Here is a 17,041-nt window from a genome sequence, read left to right as displayed (position 1 = left end):
TCTGCGATGTAGTACACTTGTGAGCGGAAGTATCAATCGAAGTCATAGTAAGTTGTGGTCGTAAAGATATTGTAATATTACACTTCGCTGTATTTTAGCACTGATCAGAAGCTTGAACATACACACAAATTTCAAAATTGAATACCATTCTGTCTGGCAAAACTATATAATATCCACATCGTACGCGGTGAAGGAAACAATACTAGGGATGGTATGGATATGGGAAATGGTATCTTGGCTCTGTATAAACTGTTAAAAAGAGCGTGTCTGTATTTGCTTCTTAACAGGCAATGGAAGAAGAGATGAACTGGCGTTTGTTTGTTTTCTCCGCAATCACAAGCAGAGGAGGGATTTTGATGCAGTCTTGCTAGGTGTTCGTTTGTGCAAACGTGTCCCGTTCGTAGGCGAAGTGTGAAAGTTATCACTTCACGAGGAAGTTTCAGTTTATGAAACCAGGGTCGACTGACTACTTTTTCTGCGTACCATTTATAAGAGGTCGTATTTGCAATTTGATTAAGTGCCCGAGCTTCCCATTGGGAATTAAGTTTCATTTTAACTCGGGGTAGAAGATCAGTATAGGATAAACGAAGGGGAGTAGGAAAAGGAGTGTTCTTCGCCTTTTTTGCATATTGGTCCACTAAATCCTGATATATATTAAGATTGCTATGAGCTTTTACGTACGTAAATTGCACTCGTTGATCATTTTGGCGGAGATTTAATGTAGTTTGTAAGAGCAGAGACGGGAGAATTGCTAGTGTCGTAGTCTTGAACATTTTACTTTATGCTCAGGAAATCACTATTCTACTTCACAGCAAATTATGAAATAAAAGTAATGTAAATAGTTCAAAATCACAACACCGTTCTGTGGTGAATATACTTGTTATTTGCACTAAAATGAATACATTAGTTAATGCTCGATTTGAAGTGATTCGAACTACTCACAAACTTTTTTTGTTATCTCCTATCACTTGTTTCTTACGGTAACAGTTTCATGCATCGGAGACACATTTCTTCAATTTTACACAAGAAACTACTTACGGAAATGAGTTTCTCCAAGGTTTATAACCTCCGTCGATATATATTCTTCCTAAAACTTCATCCTACAATGCAGCAGAACAATAAATAATCACTTTTCATGTAATAATATTGCGCATTTTGTGAAAATCGACAACATTATGCCGGTTTCCAAGATGTACCTGCAGATGGCTCTAGCGTCGGAAGTCACGCGATCTCGCTAGTGGAATCAGGGTTTCCAAACGCGCGATTTTTTTCGAGAAACGCGAGTTTTTTTTTTCTTCGAGAAACGCGCGGTTTTTTGTCGAGAAAGGAAAATGGTTTTTCGATGAATTTAGGGGTGAAATGGGTGCTAATGGAACCTAACCTAACAGGCCTAACCTAACCTCGTGTGAATGGTTCGTGGGGCTACCCGTGGATGGTTTTTGGGGCTAACGTCAATGGTTTGTGGGGCTACCCGTGGATGGTTTTTGGGGCTAACGTCAATGGTTTGTGGGGCTACCCGTGGATGGTTTTTGGGTTTTTTTTACAACTTTCATGCACAATAGAGTTGGAAACATTGATATTCGAAAACAAAAGAAGCGTTACAATTCGCAAAGCAAGCGATATCGCACCGTGACGTGCTTTCCGTAGCATTAAGGAAAATGGTTTATTTTAGCAGAAAAAGTGTTTGTTTTCGTGCAAAAAGCATATTGGCACCTTCCACTATGTTCCGCAATACATAATTGGTAAGTACAAACCACGAGAAAGATAAAATATCGGATTTAAATGTGTCTCCGATGCATGAAACTGTTAATGTTTCTTACAACTGGTTGCTGCGCAACAAAACAGTGTTCTATAACATTTCTTTCTTTTTATTTTACACAAGAAATGATTATACATTTTACAATTTGAAAACAGTCACAACATTCTCCCTCCTTCGGAGAAAAATTTTAGAACATTGGTTTTAAAATTTTTAGATAACATGAAAAATTACAAAGAAAACAAACTTTCTCATGACATACATATTGTCATTAATTAACACAGAAAATACTGAAAACATATAATTATTTAAAACATATTAACATTTCTCAATAAAAGGCTGTTGAAATATTTTGAAATTACTTAAGTTTACATAATTCGTCCTTTCTTTCCTGACTACAATTGAATTTCTTTAAATTGGATACATTATTTTTTTGTACAGTTCCCTTTCCGTCCAACGATAATAGTTCACAACAGTTACCATTGGCTTCTTTAACTAAATATGGACCAAGCCACAAGTCCATAAATTTGTGTATTCGTTTACACTTAGCACTGCTTTGTCCATGGTTTTTTACTAATACTATATCATTTGCCTCTATCCTTGTGTATCTATCACTAGTTTCCTTAGGCTTAATTTTATATTTTTCCTTCAAACGAGATTTGGCAATTAAACATTTATATTTCCAAGGAATTGCTTTCAATGTCTCAGGCCAATCAATTTGGTTTAAAACAGGATTTCTTATTTCGTAATGCAAAAATAATTCATTTGGAGTGTATCCCGTTACTTCAGATACGGAGTTATTTAATAGTCCTAAAACAAAACTTAAATATTTTGACCAATGTTCATGATTTTTGCTTATGTACAGTCTTAATGATCTAATTAACTCCTTGTTGTATCGTTCAATAGGATTGGCAAACAGAGAATAAACTGAAGTTGTAATATGCCTTATTTTAAATTCTTCCACAAAAGTTTTCCATTCTTGTGACTTGAATTGCGAACCATTATCAGACAGGAGACTATTACATACAGGATAATGATTAAAATATTGCAGTTTAAATTTATTAATTACTTCTCTAGATGTTGCTTTTCTTAAAGGATATGCCATAAGAAACTTAGACATTACATCTATTACAGTCAATATAAATGTGTAACCTTGAGATTTCGGAAGTGGTCCTATCAAATCAACTGAAATCAAATAATGTGGACTGTTAGAATAAACGTGTAAATCATCCTTTTCATTTTTCAAAACAGCTTGTTTAGTTCTTGCGGAAGTTAAACAATTATTCAAATACTGTTTAATACTGAAGTTCATCTTTGGCCAATAATATAATTTCTTACATTTACTGAAAACCTTTCTATATCCAAAATGTCCTTGCAAATGATGCAGTTTATGTACGATTTTCGGTATTAATGAAACTGGCACAACTAATCTCCAATTATCTTCAGAAACACATTTTAAAAATAAAATGCTATCTTCGAAAGCATACTGAGTCTTGCAAGACTTGGAAAGATTTCCGTTCTCAATCTTCTGAATTAAAGCACTACAATATGCATCACGATGTTGAGACTCCTTCCAGAACTCCAAAGTATCTTCTTCAATAATATCCAATTTTAAGTTATTAATAAACAACTCGGATAAAGAAATATTTCCTGTAGTAGTATCGGGATATCGACTTAATGTGTCAGCGGCTTGATTGTTTACTCCCGAAACATGGTGGCTATCATAATCAAAACCTTGCAGTTTTAAACACCATCTATTTAAACGTGGATTTAAAGTTCTTGCTGACTCTAGCCACGAAAGAGATTTGTGATCTGTGAACAAATTAATTTTAGTTCTGGCTACATAAATATAAAATTTCTCAAAAGCAAAAATAATTGCTAAACATTCGATTTCATGTGTACTGTAAGATAACTCATTACCACGAAGAACTCTACTTGCATATTGAATAATCCTGGGATTATCTTCTGGTATGTCTCCATTTTGCCATAAAACACCTCCAATACCTTTCTTTGAACCATCTACATTTATGTTAAAAGGTTTAGAAAAATTAGGCTGTGCTAAAGCTTCTGGAGATATAACCAAATCACGTAACCTTTCAAAAGCTTCTACATGCACTTCCTTCCACGTCCAGAGAATATTCGACTTTAGAAGTTCATAAAGTGGATGGGCAACTTCTGCAAATTTATTCACAAATTTTCTTCTCCAGTTGACTAAACCCAAGAATTTTCGAAGTGACCTTTTGTTATTTGGTGTTGGCAAATTTATTATAGCAGAATTCTTGCTACTATCTACCTTAATTTCATTTCCAGAAACAATATGTCCAAGAAAAGCAATTTGTTTAGAAGCAAATTTGCACTTTGAAAACTTGATAGACATATTAACATCTTTCAATTTTTGCAGAACAGCTTCCAGGTGTGTTAAATGCTCCTGCCAAGTTTTACTAAAGATCAAGAGATCGTCTAAATAGCAAACAACAAAGTTGTTGAATTCTCTCGTGAAAATTTTGTTCATCCTGTCTTGAAAAATGGACACAGCAGATCGTATGCCGAAGGGAAGATATCGAAATAAATATTGTCTACCACGATATGAGAAAGCAGTATAAAGATGTGATTCTGGAGTTAATGGGATCTGAAAATAGCCACACGATAAATCAATAGAAGATAAATATTTTGATCCCAAAAATCGTTGTAACATTTCATGAATTGAGGACTGATGACATGCTTATTCAAATTTCTAAAATCCACTACTGGTCTCCATAAGCCACCTTGTTTTGGCACAATGTGTAGAGGATTTAAATATGGGGAAGATTCTTGATTTATGATACCCCAACTTTCCCATTTGGCGAGTTCTTCTAAATTCTTTCTCCTAGAAATTGGTATAGGATAAGGTGCCGTGGCAACTGTGTCTTATATGGTTCTACCTTGGCATGTCTTGGTTTGTCAGATAATTGTTTGTGATAATTCTATAAGAGTGAAAATAAATCACGTTTCTGTGAATCCCCGATATCTTGAATTGCAAATACTTTCTCGTGAATATCCCTCTGAGAAGGCATATAATTTGCTTCAATATCTAACATATGTACATATTTTAACATCCTACATGACTGGATTTCATTCTCCGTTATGTCAGTATCATGCTTCACACCAGATACAAGCTTGTCAGATTCAACACTTATCGTACTAGAATCCTTATTATTTAATGTTGTACACACTTGCTTTCCTGATGAAGTTATTAAACTTATATTCTGATTCCTAAAATCCACAATTGCTTTGTACTTTCGTAAGAAAGGAACACCTAAAATAATGTCTGCATTAAGTTCTTTTAAAATGAAAAATTCCATTGGAAAGTATTCGCTGTCAATCTGAATATTTATCGTCTTGCAACCGACAATTTTGCACTTTTTATTTCCAGCAAATCCAGATAATCTAATGTCATCCACCTTGTCCAACGTAAGATTACCAATACATGATGATATCTTACACCAAACCTCATAACTTATAACCAGAGTTAGGATTTTTAGGGGAAAATTTCATTGGGAAAAAGGAAGGGAAAAGGTGCTAAAATAAGACCCAAAAAGGGGCAAAAAAGGTGCTGATAATTATACTACTTATTAAAACTTTCCCTCCTATTTTATTAGTCTAAGCTATTCACTCGAAGCTGTGTACACATCACACACATAGGTTGTGTTACAGTTATTCACCAGAGTCGGGGAAAAACACAAAGCTGTTTTACCTTACAACATTAAGCATTTCTAAATTTTTAAAAGTGAATTTTTTTTTTTTTTTTTGGAGATAAAATATCATTATATAAGCTGAAGCTTCTCTTTGCATCCACAGAAACAAGTGGGGCAAACTTAGTATTCACTCGGAATGGCAACTCTGTGGAAGTGGCAAATTCCACAACGTCCGGATTCTTGTCAAGACTAGCCTCAAGTTTGTCTCTGGCAAAACCATCTAACTGCCCCCTCACAGTAGTAAAGCTATCCCATTGTTTTTCCTTTTCGACGCCTTGTTCTTCTAATCTTTTGATGGCTGTCGACAGGTACTTGTAGCAATGTACACAAAATAGTCCTTTTTGCAAATCATCTATCTTGTCTGGGAGGAGAAGTTGCTGTGCCTTGGAAATTGCACCTGCATTGGTTGAATCCAGGGAAAGCACAAACTCCTTAATTTTTTCAAAATTTTCACACAGAAATGCAGCATACTCAATTCATGATCCCCAGCGGGTAATGATGGGGAAATCTGGCAGGGGCAGGCAGGTAGTTTCTCTGTAGGCAAGAATGCGACTCGGGGCCTTAAGGAGTATTTTCTTCAGATCAGATATGAACTCATTTACAATGTTGTATTTGTTCCTAATAGATTCAGAAACCGTGTGAAGGGCATGAACCAAACAGGTTACATGCTTTAACTTAGGGAAGAATGGCTTCAATTGGTTAAATGCCGAAAGCATGTAAGGAGCCTGGTCAGTAACTACAAAAACAACTTTTTCGAACTGAATTCAACCGGGCCACAGTTTTTGACAGAAATCCATAAATGACTGCATCACTGTACTGGCATTGGTTTTCTGCAACTCATACATGTTTAGTAACATGGGCTTAACTTTCTCACCTGTCAGAGGAAAAACCAAAATGTTCAAAACATATCGTTGCATTGAGTCTGTCGTCTCATCCAGAATGACACCTATATCGCAATCTGACACTTTCACCTTAATTTTACGAACAGTTTCTTCATACACAGGTTCAATATAGTTTTTCCTTAACGTATTCTCATCGGGCACTGACAACCGTGTGTAGAACCCTTTCAAGGCCGGATGGTTCACCTTGTTGAGTGGAATCCCAGCCTGTGTAAAAGATGCACACAAGTCAACATTAAATTCCTTTAAATTTTGGTTCTTGGAAGAACACTGCTCAAATGCATTTCGTAAGAGAGGCTGCCGAGATTTACTTCCTTGCAGATTCTTGTTCTTTTGATGCTTAGAGCTGGAAATATGTTGCTGGATGCGATCTATCTGGTGTTTTTCATCTAATGTGATTCCCGTATCACAAACCGTGCATCGAATAACAGTTCCATCACTTTCTATAAACTCGTGCTTAAATTCTTGAGCCAGACTGAGAAATTGGGATCTGGGCACTTTCGGCATGGTAAAGTACATGCACTAACAGGATCTAACAGAATGAAAAAGCAGGTAAGGAACTTACATCCACAAACAATATCTGTCCACTGCGCACACATGAAACGTGAAACCCACCACTTCAGAAACACATTGTTGCTTCACTGCTTCCAAGACAAACTGAGTTTCCGTCTTCCTTCTATCTTAAAAAAAAAAATAACTGTTATCTGGTGCATATCAGTAGCGGTCTTTCCATTGTTGATTTCAAATAGGCAACAATCAAGCACAGTTAAATACATTCAATTTTAGTTAACAATGTGAAAACATCTTAAATAGAAAACTGTCGCGAAAAAATAAAATAAAAATTCAATGATTTGCTGAGGAAATATATTTAACAACACCAGTAAAAGGACACAAAAAAGGGAGGAAAAGCGATTAAGAACACAAAAAAGGGGGAAAATAGATAAATGTCCCAGAAAAGGGAGGGAAGGGGAAAGGTTATCAAAAAAGGGGAAAAAAGGTGCAGGAAAATTAGCTCCATTCTCACGTTGAGGCAACATTTCACACACTGAGTCCTTCCAGAGAGGTCTCACTTTCACTACGAAAAAAAGGTAGGCACCTCAAAATCCTAACTCTGCTTATAACATTTGCTTGGCTACCACAATCTATTATACAAATGATAGGCAATTGACATATAATTCCATGAACAATTGGAACTTCTGTTAAAGGTACAGGAATATCTTCATCGTTAATAACCCAGTCAGGTTCTTCCTCAAACCATTCTAACAAAAAATTAATTTGCAAGTTATTTAATGCATTTTCATTCGAAAATTGCATAGCATCACAAACATTAAATAAATCATTTGACTCTTCCATGTGCCTCTTGTAGGTAGTGCAGAGGGAAAGAGGCTCTTCCGACTTCCACTTTAATTTAAAGTAGACTGCCTTTCCAACTGCTGTTGCCTAGCATCATTAAATTGTAAAGACTGAACACCAGAAGTTGGATTTTGAGTCAAATTAGGACTTACACCAGTATTAGATGTACTCGTCATTATATTACTTTGCATATTGCTGGGCTGATTCCTCATTGTATCACTCACCACTGGCGCATCTCGATTTTGTGGTGAACAGTTTTCGTAAACAGAGGGAAACAAAGATCTGTTACAATTAAAGTAATCATTCCTAGAAAATCTGTAGTTAGGCTGCTCCTCCATAACTGTGGAAGTCCTCTGGCCTACCTAACATATTTGATGTTGTTTCAGGAAATGCGTTATTCGAGGAAACATCAATGTTATTCTCAGTTTGTACTCTGTGTTCGTTTAATATGCAACTAGTTCTATTCATACAAGAGCAATTAGAATTTATTTGCGTCTTTCTAGCATTATGTAAACTAGATTGTTTGCGATTTTGCTTCCAACTTACATGTTTAAGATGCGGTTCCCTTACATAGAACGTCTTTACTTTAGTAGCATCCGTAGAGTTAATAGAACTTACATCTGAATCACTTAAACCAGAATCATGCTTATGACCAGTTCCAGAATCACACCTTACATTTAACCTTCTCGATTGGCGATTTGCAACATTATCAATACCATGAACTTGAGTGTTTGTATTAGAATATTTGTTATGAGAAGTACCTGTAACATTACAATCAGCATCACCATAATTTACATTAACTGGTTTCTGCATATTATTCTCAATGATATCAACACGCAATGCAAGCTGTTTCAAATTATTATCGTATTGATTAACAGTTTCGAAACACTGTGAAACCTTAGAATCGAATGTTTCAACTTGCGAACAACAATCATCAAATCCACATTTGAGTTTACCTATATCGTCTTTTGCACGTTGCAAAGAACCTTCAATTTCATTTATTTGTTTCTCACGAAGATCTTGTGTACTAAGAATGTCTGATATTTTACAGTCATAATTCTGCATGCTTTCTTGCAACTTCTGGTTTAATTCTTCATTTGAACTTACACACTTTTCTGCTAAGGATTAGATTCTTATTGCTACATCAGAAGCCAACATGTCTATACAGAAGCCAACATATTCAATTTTAGACTGTAATTCGACATTGGAAGCTTCAGTTTTGGATTTCAACTCTTCGTTGGAAGCTTCAAGCTGAGATTTTAATTTCTCGCTGGAAAGTTTCGATTCTCTATTGGAAGCTTCAAGCTGAGATTTTAATTCCTCGCTGGAAGATTTCAATTCTCTATTGGAAGCCTCAAGCTGAGATTTTAATTCCTCGCTGGAAAGTTTCAATTCTCTATTGGAAGCCTCAAGCTGAGATTTTAATTCTTTGTTGGAATCTTCAAGCTGAGATTTTAATTCTTTGTTGAAAGCCTCAAGCTGAGATTTTAATTCTTTACTAGAATTAACTACAGCGAACTGAATGCTCTTGATTGTTTCTAGCAGATCGTTAAAATTAGGACTAATACTCTCTTTGTAAGCTGACAATTCATATGGATTATAACTAGGTTCACAAGGTTTACAAAAGTAATTCTCTACCGTAGTAGAATAAATAGACCAATGAACAACTAACAACTTAAGACAAGAAAAGTGAAATCATGAAAGACATTTATAGCACTGAACAAATCTGATGTCAGCTTTCGTATCACCACAACATTCCACCTTGCGAGTACTGGTATCAGTCTTATCATCAGAATTAACTTCTTGACCTTGAACGTTTGTAAACGTTGCTAGATATGTGCCCTCGAATTGCATAGCAGTCTTCTTTCTGCTACGAGATTTAGATGAATCTCTGGAAGACATTTTTCATTAACGAAAAAAACTTACACACACACTTAAATACTTGAATATCAATCAAATGCAGTTAGAATCCACTTCAATCCCAGACCTACTGAGATTATATTTCACATAATTTATCCGAAGAACTACTTAACTTCAGAGTCCTGTCACACGGTCGCCACTTTTTGCTAGTGTCGTATAGGCTTGAACATTTTACTTTATGCTCAGGAAATCACTATTCTACTTCACAGCAAATTATGAAATAAAAGTAATGTAAATAGTTCAAAATCACAACACCGTTCTCTGGTGAATATACTTGTATTTGCACTAAAATGAATACATTAGTTAATGCTCGATTTGAAGTGATTCGAACTACTCACAAACTTTTTTGTTATCTCCTTTCACTTGTTTCTTACAACTGGTTGCTACGCAACAAAACAGTGTTCTATAACATTTCTTTCTTTTTCTTTTACACAAGAAATGATTATACATTTTACAATTTGAGAACAGTCACAGAATGGGCATGCGGTATGCATCTTTTCCACAACGATCGAGTGTAGATAAAACACTCATTGCGTCAGTTAGAATTAGAGTTTTTTTAAATCCCGCTCCACGGGCATAGAGCAATGCCTGGTGTATGGCATAACATTCTGCCGAAAATATGGACATGTCTTGCGGTAAGGAGAATTGTCTGACTATGTTTTGGCAGGGTGCGTAGAATGCGCAGCCGACATGTTCGTCATCTTTTGATCCGTCAGTGTATATGAAGTCATAGTTTGGCTGAATTTCTTTATAATATTCATGTCGACCGAAATCAACATAATTGACATTGACAGGTGACTCGGTAGGAATCCTCAAAGTGTAAATCAAGGGATTTTGTATAGTGTAACTTAAGTGATATGCTTCTCTATCTATGTTGTAACAATACAAAAAGTAATATCTAGAACATGATCTATCCAAGGGAAAAGTTTCACCCAGTTGTCGTTGTATTGCAAATGCTTTATTGAAAGGATGGGTGTGTCTTTCCCATATTTTCAATAGAAATTTCGTAGTAGAATACTGGCGTCTAAATGAAAGGGTCTGTTCAGCGCTCTCGCTGTAGACACTAATATTTGGACTAGATTTCATTAATCCTAGACAAACACGGAGTGCCTGTCTCTGTAAAATGTCTATTTTATCGGCCCAAGTATCAATCGTCCCACCATAAACGGGTGCCAAATATTCGAAGAAAGAGCGAAAGCAATTTTTGTAGAACAAAGTCATAATGGAGGGGTGTCCACCCCATTTCGTGTTCGCCAAGCCTTTTAGAAGATTGATTATTTGTTTTCCTTTTGCTAGCAGTTTGTTAATATGGACTTTCCAATCTAATTTTCTATCAAAGGAAACCCCCAGGTAAGTACAGGAAGATACTACCGGAATCTGTAGTATATGTGTCAGATTGTTAGGGTGTCGGTTTGATGTATAAGGGTTAAAGATTATAATTTTTGATTTTTCGGCAGAAAAAGATAAACCGCACGAAACTCAAACGCGCCGAAATTCGTCATTTGACGTCAGGGGAGACAAACTTCATGTTACGTCCGAGCACGGCGGACAAAGATGCATCATTTGTCTGCAGTCAGAGTCCTACATTGTTGGTTAGGTTACAGCGCCTAGAATAACGTAGTGTGGAAAACGGCATGCTTCTGCACACTCTGGCTGTTTCCACTCGAAAATGATCCGCTAGAGGCGCTGGTGTTGACCCCGGTGCTTGGTGTTCCTCTGCTTATAATGGAAGTAAATGGAGTTTTCGCTGCAACGATTGATTCTTTTACATGAAGCATTTCTATGAATGTGATAATTGCTATGATATTTGATACAGTGGTCGCGAAGATATTAACGAACATTTTAAACAGTCGACCACGTCCTGTTATCGTCATACTTTCGTTAATAATACGGGAGAAAAAATACGCGTGGAATGCTCTTGGCAACTAAATTTTTGTGTATGAATTAGGTTCATTATTATTATCATCATCATCATTTCTTTTAAAGATATACACACTGAAGCATTCGTATTTTTGATATTTACTGTCTCTTTTCTTCCGCTTTAAACTAATCGCAGCGATGATGATAATGATGATTGCATGAAACGACAAGGGGAACCCCACAAAACTTTCTTAGTGCCATCGACATGAGTGTAAGGCAACTTTCAAACCAATGGGACAAGCGACATGGGATGTTCACACTGTCACACTAGTGACACACACTTCCAGACTGTAAAATAGCATTCATTGCACATGAGGGTCCAAACAGCAAACGACACGTTCATATGGCGTATTCGCGTGCTACTTGTTACTTCAGTCGGAAAGCTCCTTAAAGGAAGGGTGCCGAGACCGAAGCGACACGCTACAGAAGGAGTTCCCAACTAAGTGACAAGCGACATGGTGCCTTCAGTCTATTAGCAATTTTGCTTGCGAACAACAGATAGGCGACACGATAAACCACACATTACAACAACAGATCAAGGCGACACAAGAAGCCACACGTGTCGCTTCTGCGTCGCTCAAACTGGGCCATTTCCTCAATAGCTTGCAACATGTTGCCGTGGTTTGTTGTTCGCGCATACGCGATGCAATGAGTGTCTTGCTTTAGTGAGATTGCGCACCAAAGCGACAAGCGGCACGCGACACTTATCGCTTGAGGATTTCACCAACCGAACGCTGGCCTGTGCTTCCCGTCATGCCGCTACGATGTGAAATGTTGCTCTTCATTGGCTCCTTTCCAAGCAACATGTGTCACTTCGGTATGAAAGTTGCCTTGGACCTAATGACCCGTGTCGCTTTGGTGTGAAATCCTCGTATCGTTTGTCGCGTGTCGCTTTGGTGTAAAATCTCCTTGAGGAAACTGTGCAGTCAGAGCTTTTGTCCCTACGGTTTGAAAGGCTGCATTGATTTCCGACTGCTCGCTTTCAAGCGACATTTGTGGTTTGTCGCCTCGGTATGAAATATCTCTCAGGATACTATTTATATTCTAATAACATAGAAAAATAAACTCTAATACACAGTCCAAGACCTGACGTCCGGAATCACATTGCGATGTTTCTTCTTGTTACGAATGCTATTTATTTATTAATTTTATTTTACTTTTCATTCCAAATTAATGCCATTTCGTGACTGCAAATCACTCCACAAAGATAACTGTTTCCATCAATTCACTTACCGCCTTTCTAGAGAAACAAATCTACACAATATATTCCAAAAACTAACTAAGCCGCATTACTTTCATAACAAAATTAGCACCTGGGTCGATCGCACTGCCATCTACTTGTCATCGTCTCGGAGAACCAGTTTCTTGGGTCGTTTTCCACACTACGTTATTCAAGGTGCTGTAGTTAGGTCTATATTCCTTGAGGTTTAGCATAGTGGAGTGCCTAGCATTTTTGAAAGGGAGAGGTTACGTACTTTTTTTTTGACGTTACGAAATGGAACACAAAGGCCGAATGGAGTTTTTTTTTTTAAAATCCCGACAATTCGCAATTTCCCGACTTGGTCGGGAAATGTTCAAGATTTTCCGAACCTCTGGAAATATCGAATTCTACACGTCAGTTTCACTTTAAGTGATTGTTCTTGCATTTCTGGGACAAAAACTAACAATTTTCGATAAGTTCTAGACATTTACAATGCAAAAAAACGTAGAGAATTAACTACTTCTTAAAATGACCATTCGGTATTTTCAGACGCAGTGGTAGCGTCATTGCCTTGTAATCGAGTAGGGTGACCAGACATACTCTTTTTAAGAGTATTATACTCTTTTAGAGGTTCATATACTCTATACTCTTTTCAATTTGCAAAAATCCCCAAATATACTCTTTTCCTTGCTATTTAATCTCATTCATTATTTTAAGCGTAAAAATGCCTTAAAATCCACAGAACGGAAAACGTCAAGATGTCAACAAACTGAAGTATTTACTCCTTGGCTCAAGAAATTCCTACGAACAATTTCAAGAGTCATTTTCATATTCCATCAAGAAGCAAGACATATTTCAAATTCATTCGAATTTAATGATAATGATTAGGGCTGAGCCGATACCACTTTGAACCGATACCAATACCGATACCAATGCCGATACTCTTACCGATTCCTACCGATACCGATACTTGAAAATTACAATAATTAAAATTTGTTCAAAACATTGATCAATATTGGTGTGTAAATATTTTCCTCCAATTATATGCATGAATATACCAAGAAATTTGCTTTAGAATATTCAAGAATTGCATCACAATATTTAAAAACATATTATGTAGTCACAAAATATAGTTTTTCGTGCAAAATTAGTGTAAAATAAAAAGGAAGTTTTAATTTTGAATAATTTCCAGGATAATTAGACTGTCAAGAAGTTGCACGGGATTTTTGTGCACCCCGTGAAAGACCAAAATGCCGGAAAGTCTCGGCTGGTATCGGTAGCTGAATTCCAACCGATACTTTCCGATACCGATACCACTGGTAATAATGATATTTTTGAACCTTACTCTGCAATTTCAAAAGCCGTTGAGAAACATATTGAAGATTGGGGGGAAAGAAAAGAATCAATGATGTGGAGGTGAAGGTCAGTGTGCAAAGATTTAGTACAGGCTGGGTCAAATTTAAAAGTGATTGTGCCTCTTATAAAATTCTTGTTTACTCTGCCTGGTACAAATGTTGGTTGTGAAAGACTCTTCAATGTTATTAAAACTTATTGGCGAGAGAAAAAAAGTAATGAATGTGAAATTCAATGTGGACATGACCTGTGAAGAGTTTGGACTGGCAATAAAGTACGATTTAAACATACTCAAGAAAGCAAAATCATACCAGAAGTATGAACGATGATGCCATTGGTGAGAAAGTATTTGTAATTAGCTAATTACATTAGACCCATAAGTAATTTGAATCTGTAGAATGTAGTCCTATTTTATAGGGACTATAATAGAAGCAATAACAAATAGCCACCCTTATTTTCGTTTTCTTTTTATGTTTTGTGCATGCACACCTTCAACCTATAGACTATACTCTTGTTGGTCAACAAATATCTGGTCACCCTATAATCGAGGGGTCCCGGGTTCGATACCCGGTGGAGGCACAAGTGGTTTGGATCCCACTTTAAACTGTAGGTCCAGTCCCGATTAGCCTTACTGTGCATAAAGTGGACTTAAAGCAGCAACTCAAACCAAACCAGACTGCTCGGGATCCCGAAAAGTCGGGAATTCATTTCCCGAAGTTGGGATCGGGAAGGGAAATTTATTTACCGATCTCGGTCCCGACTTTTCGGGATCCCGCTCACCTCTACTTTACAAGCTCGCGTCGGCTACTGCCTCTCCACATGAGGCTCGAATGGTTGTCGTGCTTGAACCCTCGCAACCTTGATCTAACCATAAAATAGATAGGTTATAGAAGGGGAAGCTATATTTAAACCTCGCTGCGCTTGGAAATTGCAGTTCCGTCGGTGGTCAATAGATGGCGCGGCCGTCGTCTCTTGCTGCTCACAGTAAATAGGGAGGGAGATTCATTGACCCACTGGAGTTTCCTTCACCACAGAAAGGACTGGGGTGGGTTGTGAAACGGGTTTTCTGAAAAGGAGGGGGGAATATATTTCGTTTTCTGATTTCATGCAGTTCGTGAATTTACGGAGTGAGGATTTTGCCACGCAGTACATACCCTACCAGGGTGCGAAATCATTGAAGATTGATGGTTTTTTTGGGGGGGGCAAGAAGATTGTGGTCTGCACAGACACACATAAACGATACATATATATTTTGTATATGCACGAAAATTAGAGGATACTAGAGTTAAACAGGTTATATTTTTTCAAATTTTCTACCAAGCAACTGAGAAGAAAGAGCCTATATGATTAATATTTATGTTATTAAATATAAAAGTAAATTACTAAATATGTAAAAATACATTAGTATTAAATACATATAAGGGAATTTATTTGATATTTTTTTATGTATCAGATATTTATAATTGCTTTCTCGATTGCGCAGTGAATATGTTTTCGCCTTGTAATCAAGGAGTCCCGGGTTCGATACCTGGTGGAGGTACACAGTGGTTCGGATCCCACTTTAAACTATCGCTTGATTGACTTGTTATCGATTTTTCATTTTTGGTTATTATGTATAGTTTTTATAGCTGTGGGTGATCGCGGCGATAGGGTTGAAATAAATATTATCTCTTATGCATATAGAATGGGTTTGGATGGAAGGGGGGAGGGTGCGTGGTATTCACATTAATACAAGGTTAGTCGAGCAACTGTGTAGAATAAGGTTGACTAACAATGGCAGTGAGCCTAAAGTATCCAAAGTAAACATATATTGCATAAATATGTCTGCATTATACAGTGACTCAACTACAGGGGGGACAGGGGATCATTGCGAGCAATTACCCCTTCGATTTCAAATTTTATGCAAATAAAAATTCATTTTGTAAAATTTTCTTGCTTGTTCCGCTCGCATTATCTGCTATTCTTGTTTTCATCAAGTTCAGAGGGGCGGCGGGAGTCAGCCATTGGGGCCGAATGATCTAAAAAAAGTTGTAAAAGAGAGAATGTCATGGTGTCCTTGGAAATTAATTGCGCACTATTAAATCAATATTGTTTTCAATTGCACAAATTGGATCTAAAAATTTTTGAGGTATCTATCTGCATTTTTCCGGACCTTCTCATCGGACTAAAATGTATGATATAAAGTAATCCCCTCACATTAGCCTTCTAATACTAACTAATGTATTCAACAAAGTGTTCATTTCTGTTTTGGGGGTTGAACTGGACCTCTAGATTTCCAGTGTTAACCCAGCATCACAAGATCAATTGGAATCTAGTAGAAGGAAATATGGCGGACTCCAGCTTTGAAAGATGGGTAATAGGGCGGTGATGGGATTTCATTCACTGAAAATTGGTCACTCAATGAAAGTCGATCGGAAAGACTGAATTCCGAAAAGGATTTCAATTTGAATAATAGTGGACATTATTAATAATAATTTCAACAATAGCATTTCTTTTCGATATATTTCATGAAACAAGGCCTTTTTATATTAATAGATCATCAGTGCTGGAGTTGTGGGTGTGGAGAAGGAGTGCAGAGGGGTGCTTTTCCCCCTGTTATGTAAATTTCCATTAACCATCCCCTCCTGCTAGGATAATTTGAATAAGCATCCCCCCACTTCTTCATTGTCTCCATGCTGATCTACACAAAGACCCTCCTCGGCCAAGCATACCAGCTATAGGAGTTTCCACTTCGAGCACTGTAGATCATAAAATAAAAACACACTGGAAAGAAGGAAATGTCCACAGAATTTCAATATGGAAGAAAAATGAACTTCACAAAATGCCCCAAATAATGGTAACATTTAACCCATACACTGTGAACCCTTAGGGCAAAGGGATAATTCGACTCCACATCCTATTGAGT

This window comes from Lepisma saccharinum, chromosome 6 (assembly GCF_977018435.1).
Source record: "Lepisma saccharinum chromosome 6, izLepSacc3.1, whole genome shotgun sequence".
Lineage (NCBI taxonomy): Eukaryota > Metazoa > Arthropoda > Insecta > Zygentoma > Lepismatidae > Lepisma > Lepisma saccharinum.
Note: the sequence above shows the minus strand (reverse complement) of the source record.